Here is a 12675-nt window from a genome sequence, read left to right on the forward strand (position 1 = left end):
CTCTCTCGACACCAGACTACGGCTCGTTGTAACTGACAGCAGGAACAAATCGTCAAGCCGATGACACTGGTGACAACACCAGATGTTCCGATACACCCTGGTAAAACAGCAAAGACGATAGACTCTGATAACACAATCTGATAACACAATGATAACAAAGTGAAAGCGATACACCTTGATAACGCAGTAAAAATTATACATCATGATAACACAGTGAAGGCAATACATCCAGAAAACCCAATGGAGACGTACACCCTGAAAACACAGTGAAGACTAATGACAGTGAGCACTATAAACCCTGATAATACGGTAAAGGTGATACACCCTGATAACACAGTAAAGACGACACACCCTGACAACACAGTAAAGATAAACGCCCTGATAACACTGTGGAGACGACAAACCCTGATAACACAGTGGAGGTGACACACCCCGATAACACAGTAGAGATGATGCACCCTGAAAATACAGAAAAGACGACCCGCCCCAATAACATTTAAAGGCGGTACACCCGGATAACATAGTAAAGTGATACACGCCGATAAAAGAGTAAAGACGACACACCGTAATAACACAGTAAAAGCAATACACTCTAACAACACTGTAAAGACGAAACACCCACATAGAACATAAAGGCGATGCACCCTGATAACACAATAAAGGTAATGCACCGTGATAAGACATACAAAGCGATACACCCGAATAATGCAGTAAAGGCCACACACCCTAATGACACAATAAAGACGACACACCCTGATAAGACATACAAAGCGATACACCCGGATAATACAGTAAAGGCCACACACCCTAATGACACAGTAAAACGACACACCCTGATAAGACATACAAAGCGATACACCTGGATAATACAGTAAAGGCCACACAGCCTAATGACACAGTAAAACGACACATCCTGATAAGACATACAAAGCGATACACCTGGATACTACAGTAAAAGTCACACACCCTATCGACACAGTAAGACGACACATCCTGATAAGACATACAAAGCGATACACCCAGATAATACAGTAAAGGCCACACACCCTAATGACACAGTAAGACGACACATCCTGATAAGACATACAAAACGATACACCCGGATAATACAGTAAAGGCCACACACCCTAATGACACAGTAAAGACGACACATCCTGATAAGACATACAAAGCGATACACCTGGATAATACAGAAAAGGTCACACACCCTAATGACACAGTAAAGACGACACACCCTGATAAGACATACAAAGCGATACACCTGGATAATACAGTAAAGGTCACACACCCTAATGACACAGTAAAGACGACACACCCTGATAAGACATACAAAACGATACACCCGGATAATACAGTAAAGGCCACACACCCTAATGACACAGTAAAGACGACACACCCTGATAAAACATACAAAGCGATACACCTGGATAATACAGTAAAGGTCACACACCCTAATGACACAGTAAAGACGATACATCCTGATAAGACATACAAAAAGATACACCTGGATAATACAGTAAAGGCCACACACTCTAATGACACAGTAAAGACGATACACTCTAATAAGACATACAAAACGATACACCCGGATAATACAGTAAAGGCCACACAACCTAATGACACAGTAAAGACGACACACCTTGATAAGACATACAAAGCGATACACCTGGATAATACAGTAAAGGCCACACACCCTAATGACACAGTAAAGACGATACACCCTGATAAGACATACAAAAAGATACACCTGGATAACACAGTAAAGGCCACACACCCTAATGACACAGTAAGACGACACATCCTGATAAGACATACAAAACGATACACCCGGATAATACAGTAAAGGCCACACAACCTAATGACACAGTAAAGACGACACACCCTGATAAGACATACAAAGCGATACACCTGGATAATACAGTAAAGGCCACACACCCTAATAACACAGTAAAGACGACACATCCTGATAAGACATACAAAACGATACATCCGGTAATACAGTAAAGGCCACACAACCTAATGACACAGTAAAGACGACACACCCTGATAAGACATACAAAGCGATACACCCGGATAATACAGTAAAGGCTACACACCCTAATGACACAGTAAAGACGATACACCCTGATAAGACATACAAAGCGATACACCTGGATAATACAGTAAAGGTCACAAACCCTAATGACACAGTAAAGACGACACACCCTGATAAGACATACAAAACGATACACCCGGATAATACAGTAAAGGCCACACACCCTAATGACACAGTAAAGACGACACATCCTAATAAGACATACAAAGCGATACACCTGGATAATACAGTAAAGGTCACACATCCTAATGACACAGTAAAGACGATACACCCTGATAAGACATACAAAAAGATACACCTGGATAATACAGTAAAGGCCACACACCCTAATGACACAGTAAGACGACACATCCTGATAAGACATACAAAACGATACACCCGGATAATACAGTAAAGGCCACACAACCTAATGACACAGTAAAGACGACACACCCTGATAAGACATACAAAGCGATACACCTGGATAATACAGTAAAGGCCACACAACCTAATGACACAGTAAAGACGACACATCCTGATAAGACATACAAAACGATACTCCCCGGTAATACAGTAAAGGCCACACACCCTAATGACACAGTAAAGACGACACACCCTGATAAGACATACAAAGCGATACACCCGGATAATACAGTAAAGGCCACACACCCTAATGACACAGTAAAGACGACACACCCTGATAAGACATACAAAGCGATACACCTGGATAATACAGTAAAGGTCACACACCCTAATGACACAGTAAAGACGACACACCCTGATAAGACATACAAAACGATACACCCGGATAATACAGTAAAGGCCACACACCCTAATGACACAGTAAAGACGACACACCCTGATAAAACATACAAAGCGATACACCTGGATAATACAGTAAAGGTCACACACCCTAATGACACAGTAAAGACGATACACCCTGATAAGACATACAAAAAGATACACCTGGATAATACAGTAAAGGCCACACACTCTAATGACACAGTAAAGACGATACACTCTAATAAGACATACAAAACGATACACCCGGATAATACAGTAAAGGCCACACAACCTAATGACACAGTAAAGACGACACACCTTGATAAGGACATACAAAGCGATACACCTGGATAATACAGTAAAGGCCACACACCCTAATGACACAGTAAAGACGATACACCCTGATAAGACATACAAAAAGATACACCTGGATAACACAGTAAAGGCCACACACCCTAATGACACAGTAAGACGACACATCCTGATAAGACATACAAAACGATACACCCGGATAATACAGTAAAGGCCACACAACCTAATGACACAGTAAAGACGACACACCCTGATAAGACATACAAAGCGATACACCTGGATAATACAGTAAAGGCCACACACCCTAATAACACAGTAAAGACGACACATCCTGATAAGACATACAAAACGATACATCCGGTAATACAGTAAAGGCCACACACCCTAATGACACAGTAAAGACGACACACCCTGATAAGACATACAAAGCGATACACCCGGATAATACAGTAAAGGCCACACACCCTAATGACACAGTAAAGACGATACACCCTGATAAGACATACAAAGCGATACACCTGGATAATACAGTAAAGGTCACACACCCTAATGACACAGTAAAGACGACACACCCTGATAAGACATACAAAACGATACACCCGGATAATACAGTAAAGGCCACACACCCTAATGACACAGTAAAGACGACACATCCTAATAAGACATACAAAGCGATACACCTGGATAATACAGTAAAGGTCACACACCCTAATGACACAGTAAAGACGATACACCCTGATAAGACATACAAAAAGATACACCTGGATAATACAGTAAAGGCCACACACCCTAATGACACAGTAAAGACGACACACCCTGATAAGACATATAAAACGATACACCCGGATAATACAGTAAAGGCCACACAACCTAATGACACAGTAAAGACGACACACCTTGATAAGACATACAAAGCGATACACCTGGATAATACAGTAAAGGCCACACACCCTAATGACACAGTAAAGACGACACATCCTGATAAGACATACAAAACGATACACCCGGATAATACAGTAAAGGCCACACACCCTAATGACACAGTAAAGACGACACACCCTGATAAGACATATAAAACGATACACCCGGATAATACAGTAAAGGCCACACACCCTATCGACACAGTAAAGACGACACATCCTGATAAGACATACAAAACGATACACCCGGATAATACAGTAAAGGCCACACACCCTAATGACACAGTAAAGACGACACACCCTGATAAGACATACAAGGCGATACAGCCAGATAATACAGTAAAGTCCGCACACCCTAATGACACAGTAAAGACGTTACACCCTGATAAGACATACAAAACGATACACCCGGATAATGCAGTAAAGGCCACACACCCTAATGACACAGTTAAACGACACACCCTGATAAGACATACAAAGCGATACACCCGGATAATGCAGTAAAGGCCACACACCCTAATGACACAGTAAAGACGACACACCCTGATAAGACATACAAGTCGATACACCCAGATAATACAGTAAAGTCCGCACACCCTAATGACACAGTAAAGACGTTACACCCTGATAAGACATACAAAACGATACACCCGGATAATGCAGTAAAGGCCACACACCCTAATGACACAGTTAAACGACACACCCTGATAAGACATACAAAGCGATACACCCGGATAATACAGTAAAGGCCACACACCCTAATGACACAGTAAAGACGACACACCCTGGTAAGACATACAAGGCGATACACCCAGATAATACAGTAAAGGCCACACACCCTAATGACACAGTAAAGACGACACACCCTGATAAGACATACAAAATGATACACCCGGATAATACAGTAAAGGCCACACACCCTAATGACACAGTAAAGACGACACACCCTGATAAGACATACAAAGCGATACACCCGGATAATACAGTAAAGGCCACACACCCTAATGACACAGTAAAGACGATACACCTTGATAATACAGTAAAAGGTGATTCACTCTGGTAACACAATCAAGACTATACACCTTGATAAGACAATTAAGACGACACATTCTGATAACAAAGTAGATACGATACACCTTGATAACACAGTGAAGACGATACAGTCTGATCACTAAGTAAAGACGACACATCCGGATAACACATTGAAGGGGATACACAAAGCAGGGTCAAAAAGCACCAAACCCACGACACTCTTGACGACGCCTGCTGTCTTAATACATTCTGATAATAGTAGTGAAGTGCAGAGGCGTTATGGATGTGTCACTTTACAGGGCGGACATATTGGCCAAAAAATGGCTACCTTATTAATACAGACAGGAAATTTTGGAAAAAAGCCGTTTGGAAGGTAACAAAGCTTCTTTCTGCGTGAGCCTGTTGTCTGCCTTGGGTGAGAACTATGCATGTGGGTCTACACATACAGGCAGGAACGAGCCAAGTGGTCACGCTAAATAGTACCAAGCTTACTCAATCAGGTATGCACAATCAGGAGGCTTCAAAGAGTGGTGACCGGCCCGGATAGCACAGTTGGTAGAGCGTCCGCTTCGGGACCGGTAGATCCAGGATCAATCCTTTGTCGAGTCACACCTAAGACTTTAAAAGAGGAAGTTGTAACTTCCTCGCTTGGCGTCCAGCATGAAGGGGATGGCGCAACGACTGGTTGACCCGTATCAGTATAATGGCTCGGGCGGGGCGGCTTACTTGCCTTCGGTAAGTAGTCTCAGTGATGCAGCACTAAATAAAAGAGCGGTGGAAATCCGTCCTGCAACAAGGAGGCACATTACACGTGCATGCACCCTAATGATTCCTTCGTCGTCATATGACTGAAAAATTGTTGAGTACGACGTTAAACCCCAAGCACTCACTCAAAGAGTGGTGAGTGGAAAGGGGAGATAACTCGTCTGGACAAACTGACACAGGCTGTGGAAAAGCGGCCATCAATAACACATTAGTTATCTGATCCTGTTTTCATAGCGTTATTAAAAAACCCAATAAGACAAACATTTCAGCTGAGTGTCCCCCACAATCCTAACGGGAGTAGAATACATTAGTCACGTGAATTGCTATTTTAACGTAATGAATTCTACTATAAGTGCACGAGGTATTTGTTGTGAATAGGAGAACATTATTGATTCTTTCTGAGTATTTACCTCAAAGAGGTAAAGAGCTGTACATGGAAAGACTGGCAGCAACCTGCAGATGGTAGTGACTTTGCCTCGCTCTGCCCGATTTTCTCATAATACCGTAGTAGAAGTGAAATATTCTGGAGTAAAAACACTAATCAAAAACATCAATCGACAATAAATCGATGCACTGTTTCTGATAACGTTTGCCGAAACAATACCAGACATTCAAATAGGTAATGCAATAAGCGGATTCTTTCCCATTTCAAAAGCCATAACATATAAAAGCACAAATATAAACTACCTCAAGGTACTTTATAAGTTTAAAAAATCCTTTGTGCTCCAATACGCTTGTGTTCATTATTGACATGCGAGCACTTTTCGAAACATTCCTAAGCCAATCTTGTTTCACTTTCCACTTTCGATAGAGCTTTTCTGCTTGCACTCCATACTAAAGCATTTCTCTTACGAAAATTGTCGCAGAGTTGCCTAAATATTATAAAGAGAATTCCATCACGCCAAAATATAAGAACAAACGCGAAAAGATTCCACCAAGTAGATTAGCAAGAACAATACACAGGTACAAGTACCAATAATTTGTCTCTCAAAAGAAACAGGTTGTTCTAATTTCCTGTGATAACAGTCTTATAAATACATACCCCTGTACAACGTGTCATCCCTCAGGCTGTAACGTACCCAGAGGATAGTAGCTGACACCAGACACAGTCCTATCCCACAACAAGTCCATGTACAGGGCAAACAAGACTAAGGGGTAAATCTGGAATTGAACAATGATACAGAGGATGGTAGCTGACACCAGACACAGTCCTTATCCATAATAAATGTATGTACAGAGCAACAAAACTGAGGGGTAAACCTGGAACTGAACAATGATACAGAGGATGGTAGCTGACACCAGACACAGTCCTATCCATAATAAATGTATGTACAGAGCAACAAAACTTGAGGATAAACCTGGAACTGAACAATGATACAGAGGATGTAGCTGACACCAGACACAGTCCTATCCATAATAAATGTATGTACAGAGCAACAAAACTGAGGGGTAAACCTGGAACTGAACAATGATACAGAGGACGGTAGCTGACACCAGGCACAGTCCCTAGAAATTATTTCCAACCAGTAAGATAGATATCGACCTCGCGCGCCTTTCAAACCAATATGGCGCGATATCCTCTCGTGCTTTGAGGGGAAAAAAAGCTTAAAATGTGTAAAGCATTCTTCTGGTGATGTTTTATCTGAAAAGCTTAACCATTCCTACTGACTTCCTTTCTAGCTTCGTGGGAACATTTACCCTGAAACCTTACCTAACTGCAGCTGTTTTCCGGAGAGAATTATCTGTACAAGACCCGAGAGGAAGGCGACGGTGACGAGAATACCCAGTATCATAGACACGTTGTTGCCGATCAGGGGACCTGCAACATGAATAAAAAAGGTTTACAGACTTTCAGGAATTTTCAGCGGAAGAGATTTGGAAACCAGTGAATATATTAGCACCCTCTCCATTATCTACAACAGATAATCGATGTCGAGTCAAGTACTAAAATTATTTTACCGCAGTGTGCAAATTAATTTAACCTGGATGTAAGATATTAAAACTAATAGCTTTGATTTGTCTTGAAATCAACATTTTCAAAGTTATCTTATTCCAAAATCATGGAGTTGGATTTTACGGTTTACTGTAATGTAATTTTGATCATGTGTTGGTTTTTATTGCTCTCAACTGAGCACCAAAGACTCTGAAATTACTTAATATATGCCAACTAGTTTTACGTTATTTATGTAAATTTAACTTGCCGTTAATTTCTTTCTTCTGAGTGACGTTCAAGTATACACTGGCCGCTGCGATTGGCGGAATGTCGACTGTGATCAGCGCCTCGCAGCTGTAGTTCCCGGCATCACTCAGATGAGGGGAGATAATCACCAGATTGGCTTGTCCTTGAAGATGTACCCGGCCTGTGTAGTTTGAGTTGACCAGAACTTTACCAGCCGTGTTTACACTCAGCACTCTCTGGCCAATCCCTGGCTTCCCCTTATACCAGGTGATTTGGGGACTGTCTTGACAGGAGGTGTGTAGGATACAGGGTAAAGTCACAGTTATTTTTTCTTCACTTTTCACCGTCTGACTTGATGGGAGAATGCTAACACCCTGACAGCCTGAAACAGAAATTCACACTTCTAGACGCCATTGGTCACTTCACAGCAAAACATGCCACTCCATAGAAGATTCAAGTCGATTAACCGATGAATGACAAAATGTACTATTTAGGAAGTGCACTGAAGTCGATACAGCGTAATTTACACTTGCGTATTTTATGTAATTCTAAGACTGGACTTACCAGACTGTCAGACTGGTGCATCCGTGGACATTAGGTGGTCTGGTCGAATGGGAATTGCAAGGCTAGTGAACCTCATGTACGTGTTATATTTACGTAATCCTAGGGCTGGACTTAGTAGACTATCAGACTTGCATAACCGTTAAAGTCCTTGAGATTATGTGAGACGTTGAATGAGTCCAAAATTACAAACGTGACCCAAAAACTGTCTAGTACTAAACACTTTGTGAAGCTGAATGCTCCACTCGAAAAACTAATGGGTTAAGTTTAATTCAGTATAGTGGAGGGGTTTTGTTGTTGTTGTTGTTGTTTTTTTGTTTTTTCTTTTTTGGTTTTTTGGTGTTTTCTGTCAGATGTCATCCTAGAATATACAACTACGACATAATATTATGTAATGTACATTACTATGTTAACACCAACAAGAATACTCCGTTGGAATAGTTGGAACAGAACAAGTCTGCCATGTTAAACATGATATGCTATAGCAGTAATACAGTATATTTTGCAATAAGTCCAAAAATATAGAGTTGTGCCAACTGAATAGGTATTCATTTGGATGGTTAAAACAAGATAGACGAGGGAATTGCTAGAATGACTACCTTTACTTCATCAGTTTGAGGAGTTAAAATAAGATGAGCAAATTGCTAGAATGATTACGTTTACTTCATCAGTTTGAGGTGTTAAAATAAGATGAGCAAATTGCTAGAATGATTACGTTTGCTTCATCCGTTTGGGGAGTTAAAATAAGATGAGCAAATTGCTAGAATGATTACGTTTGCTTCATCCGTTTGGGGAGTTAAAATAAGATGAGCAAATTGCTAGAATGATTACGTTTGCGTCATCAGTTTGGGGAATTAAAATAAGGTGAGCAAATTGCTAGAATGATTACCTTTGCTTCTTCAGTTTGAGGAGTTAAAATAAGATGAGCAAATTGCTAGAATGATTATCTTTGCTTCATCAGTTTGAGGTGTTAAAATAAGATGAGCAAATTGATAGAATGACTACGTTTACTTCATCAGTTTGAGGAGTTAAAATAAGATGAGCAAATTGCTAGAATGATTACGTTTGCTTCATCAGTTTGAGGTGTTAAAATAAGATGAGCAAATTGCTAGAGTGATTACGTTTGCTTCATCCGTTTGGGGAGTTAAAATAAGATGAGCAAATTGCTAGAATGATTACGTTTACTTCATCAGTTTGAGGAGTTAAAATAAGATGAGCAAATTGCTAGAATGATTACGTTTGCTTCAACAGTTTGAGGTGTTAAAATATTATGAGCAAATTGCTAGAATGATTACGTTTGCTTCTTCAGTTTGGAGGGTTAAAATAAGATGAGCAAATTGCTAGAATGACTGCGTCTGCTTTATTAGTTTGGAGAGTTTAAACAAGGTAAGCAAATTGCCAGATTGACTACGTTTGCTCCTTCAGTTTGGAGAAAAGTAGACAAAAGTATATGTCCATGACATGCTAATAAAGACATGCAACTGTCAAATGAAAATTAACTCAGATACTGACCTTAACAGAAATTATTGAAGCTGAACAAATGAAAAGAGATGAGACTGTGAGACCGTGATATTTTACAAGTTATAAGGACACCTTATACCACTTAGCAGACCATATACCACGTAGCAGACCTTACACCAAGTAGCAGACCTTACACCACGTAGCAGACCTTACACCACGTAGCAGACCTTACACCACGTAGCAGCAAGTTTATGATCATGATGAGACAACGCCTCCTGAATCAACTCCATGAGTATTCCTAAGACAGAGAGAGGTGATCACCAGACTTCTTGGACGGATGAGTTATGTGAGAAATTCTTTAAAAATCTCAAAGAAAAAATATATCTTTATAACGAGTATTAATGAAGAAGGCGGTTGTGAGGCATCTAAGCGGTTTTGGTGACGCCTGCGCTTTTTTAGTCTTCTGATCAGAATAATGAGGTCAGAGATTTACAGTACTCTTGTATGTCGACATGGACTCGTTGCCACGTGACCACATACATCCTTTTATTAACAGTAGCTGGCAGTGTCTATTCACTGACCGAGGACGTAAATATCCCACACAATCTTTGTCGTGGAGTGTTTTGACCAGTGTATATATGGCTGTACATTCACGGTGGAAAATGGCCACAAGCCAATCAAGTTCAGAAAACAAGGCGATACATGACTCAATATTTCGGTTTTATGTCAATCATGTTAATCAAAATGCTCATAAATAGAGATGCAAATATATTAAAGTTTCCATGCTATGCGTCCGATACCACATGTGTGCTGTTAGGGTTGTCACCCTAAGTATGGCATATATGACGAGATTGAGGGGAAGCAACTCTTCATAGCTTGTCCCGCTGTTACGCTGTGGATTTGTGTGCCTTTCTCATCTACAGTTCACAGTTGTGCTTGCACAAAACCAAGCAGATAACACAACCGCTATAACTACATGGTCAAACGAATAGTCCTCGATTGAATTTAGGATGTAATATATGTTATCTCAATGTCTCAGAGTAATCGGATGATTGGGTACAGTACTGTTTATTTTCTATTTATTGGCAAGAAATCAACGTCATACCACTTTGAAGATACATGTAGACATACAGATAAACTTCATCCAAAATGTGATTAGCGATGACACACAAAGCAGAGTTACCCGTGTAAGATTTATCTTACAACCAACGAACAATGATATCGGTGGGAAAAGGCTACTACATTTTTAATATTTTAAACGCATTTAATACTATCAAATATCGACTCTAACATAATTAGAACTGTGTCACACTTCACTGTAAGATTCAGGAAACTCCGTGCTTCAGCTGTGTATGAGTAACACAGAAACATCCTCCCCGGCTGGAAGTGAAATGTCAGCATGTCTATATGTACGTGAACCAAGTACAAAAACATGAACGCCAAGATGTTCAGCAGTTAACCTGTTTGTGTTTTACGCCGTGTGATTACACGGGGACGTTAAAAGAGTGTTCTTGAACATGATGTCTTTTAACAGATGTAGAGCCATAGTCATCACCTCTAAATACTATTATTAACGTCAGTTTTTATTGACAATCTGATATTTTTATGTTTTCCTTTTTCATCATTTTTATTAATTATCCAGCCACATGTATATGCATAACTAGCTTAAATCATAGCTTCGACATAGATGCATTTTCTTTTATATGAATGCGCATGTATGACTGGACTGTACTTGACTTAAGTCATTAGTCAAAGATTGTAATCTTCTCACAACTAATTTTACTCTGAATTTAGCAAAAGTCTATATTTGTCTGTGTTTTTTGACAAATACAGCAACATAAACATCTGTAGTTTATCAAAATACTACAGATATGGTAATGATTTATTTATTTATTTGAAATATAGCCAATTTCTTAACCCCTGGTGGTAGGCCGTGTGTACGTTGCTAGTGTTCAACACTTACACAAACAGAACAAACCCCTTCATGTAGCTAGGTCAAACTAAGAAGAGGGTGGTTTTCAGCGGTTATTTATCACCATTTGCCAACAATCACACTGCTCTCGCTGCTCTGGTTTCATTTTCTGTGCTGGACTTCTGTGTTTTTACGTTATATGCTTGTAGCTTAATATAGTGTTTATACAGAGCTTGTTACGACAAGCAAAGCATGCACTGTAGTGTCTATGCACTACTCGATAGACCGAGTTGACAGTTACAAACGTGAAAACAGTCGCGTTAAATAATTAGGGCTTGTGTGCCAGTTACATATGCCACTGTGAGTATGCAAGTGTGTACACAGTCTTTTCAGAGACGATACAGGGTCATGAAATATACAACTATAGAGTGTGTACGTAAGCCTGTATATGGGCATGCGTATGGCTAACCATAAGACTAGGAGTATAACATGCATCTGTGCCATTTGATGCTAATAACTGGACGTTTAACTACTAGCTGTCTTCAGCTAAGTATGCACCTATGCCAACTAGAAATGTGAATGCTGTATTGTAGACAACTGAATGTTACCAAAGTTTCATTATAACCACTAACCGTTCATGATGTGGAACCAAAAAACCGACAGTAGTACTGACTTC

At 40.2% G+C, this 12675-nt stretch overlaps 1 long non-coding RNA gene across 1 annotated transcript; it reads right to left on the bottom strand.

Moving 5' to 3' along the window:
* LOC135462705 (uncharacterized) lies at nt 1–7706 on the bottom strand. Its single transcript, XR_010443478.1, has 3 exons — nt 7598–7706; nt 6929–7047; nt 1–97 (listed from the first exon to the last, which is right to left on the bottom strand). It is a non-coding gene; the product is annotated as an uncharacterized LOC135462705 (long non-coding RNA).
* Nucleotides 7707–12675: the final 4969 nt, after the last annotated feature.

Source organism: Liolophura sinensis, chromosome 2, assembly GCF_032854445.1.
Source record: "Liolophura sinensis isolate JHLJ2023 chromosome 2, CUHK_Ljap_v2, whole genome shotgun sequence".
NCBI lineage: Eukaryota > Metazoa > Mollusca > Polyplacophora > Chitonida > Chitonidae > Liolophura > Liolophura sinensis.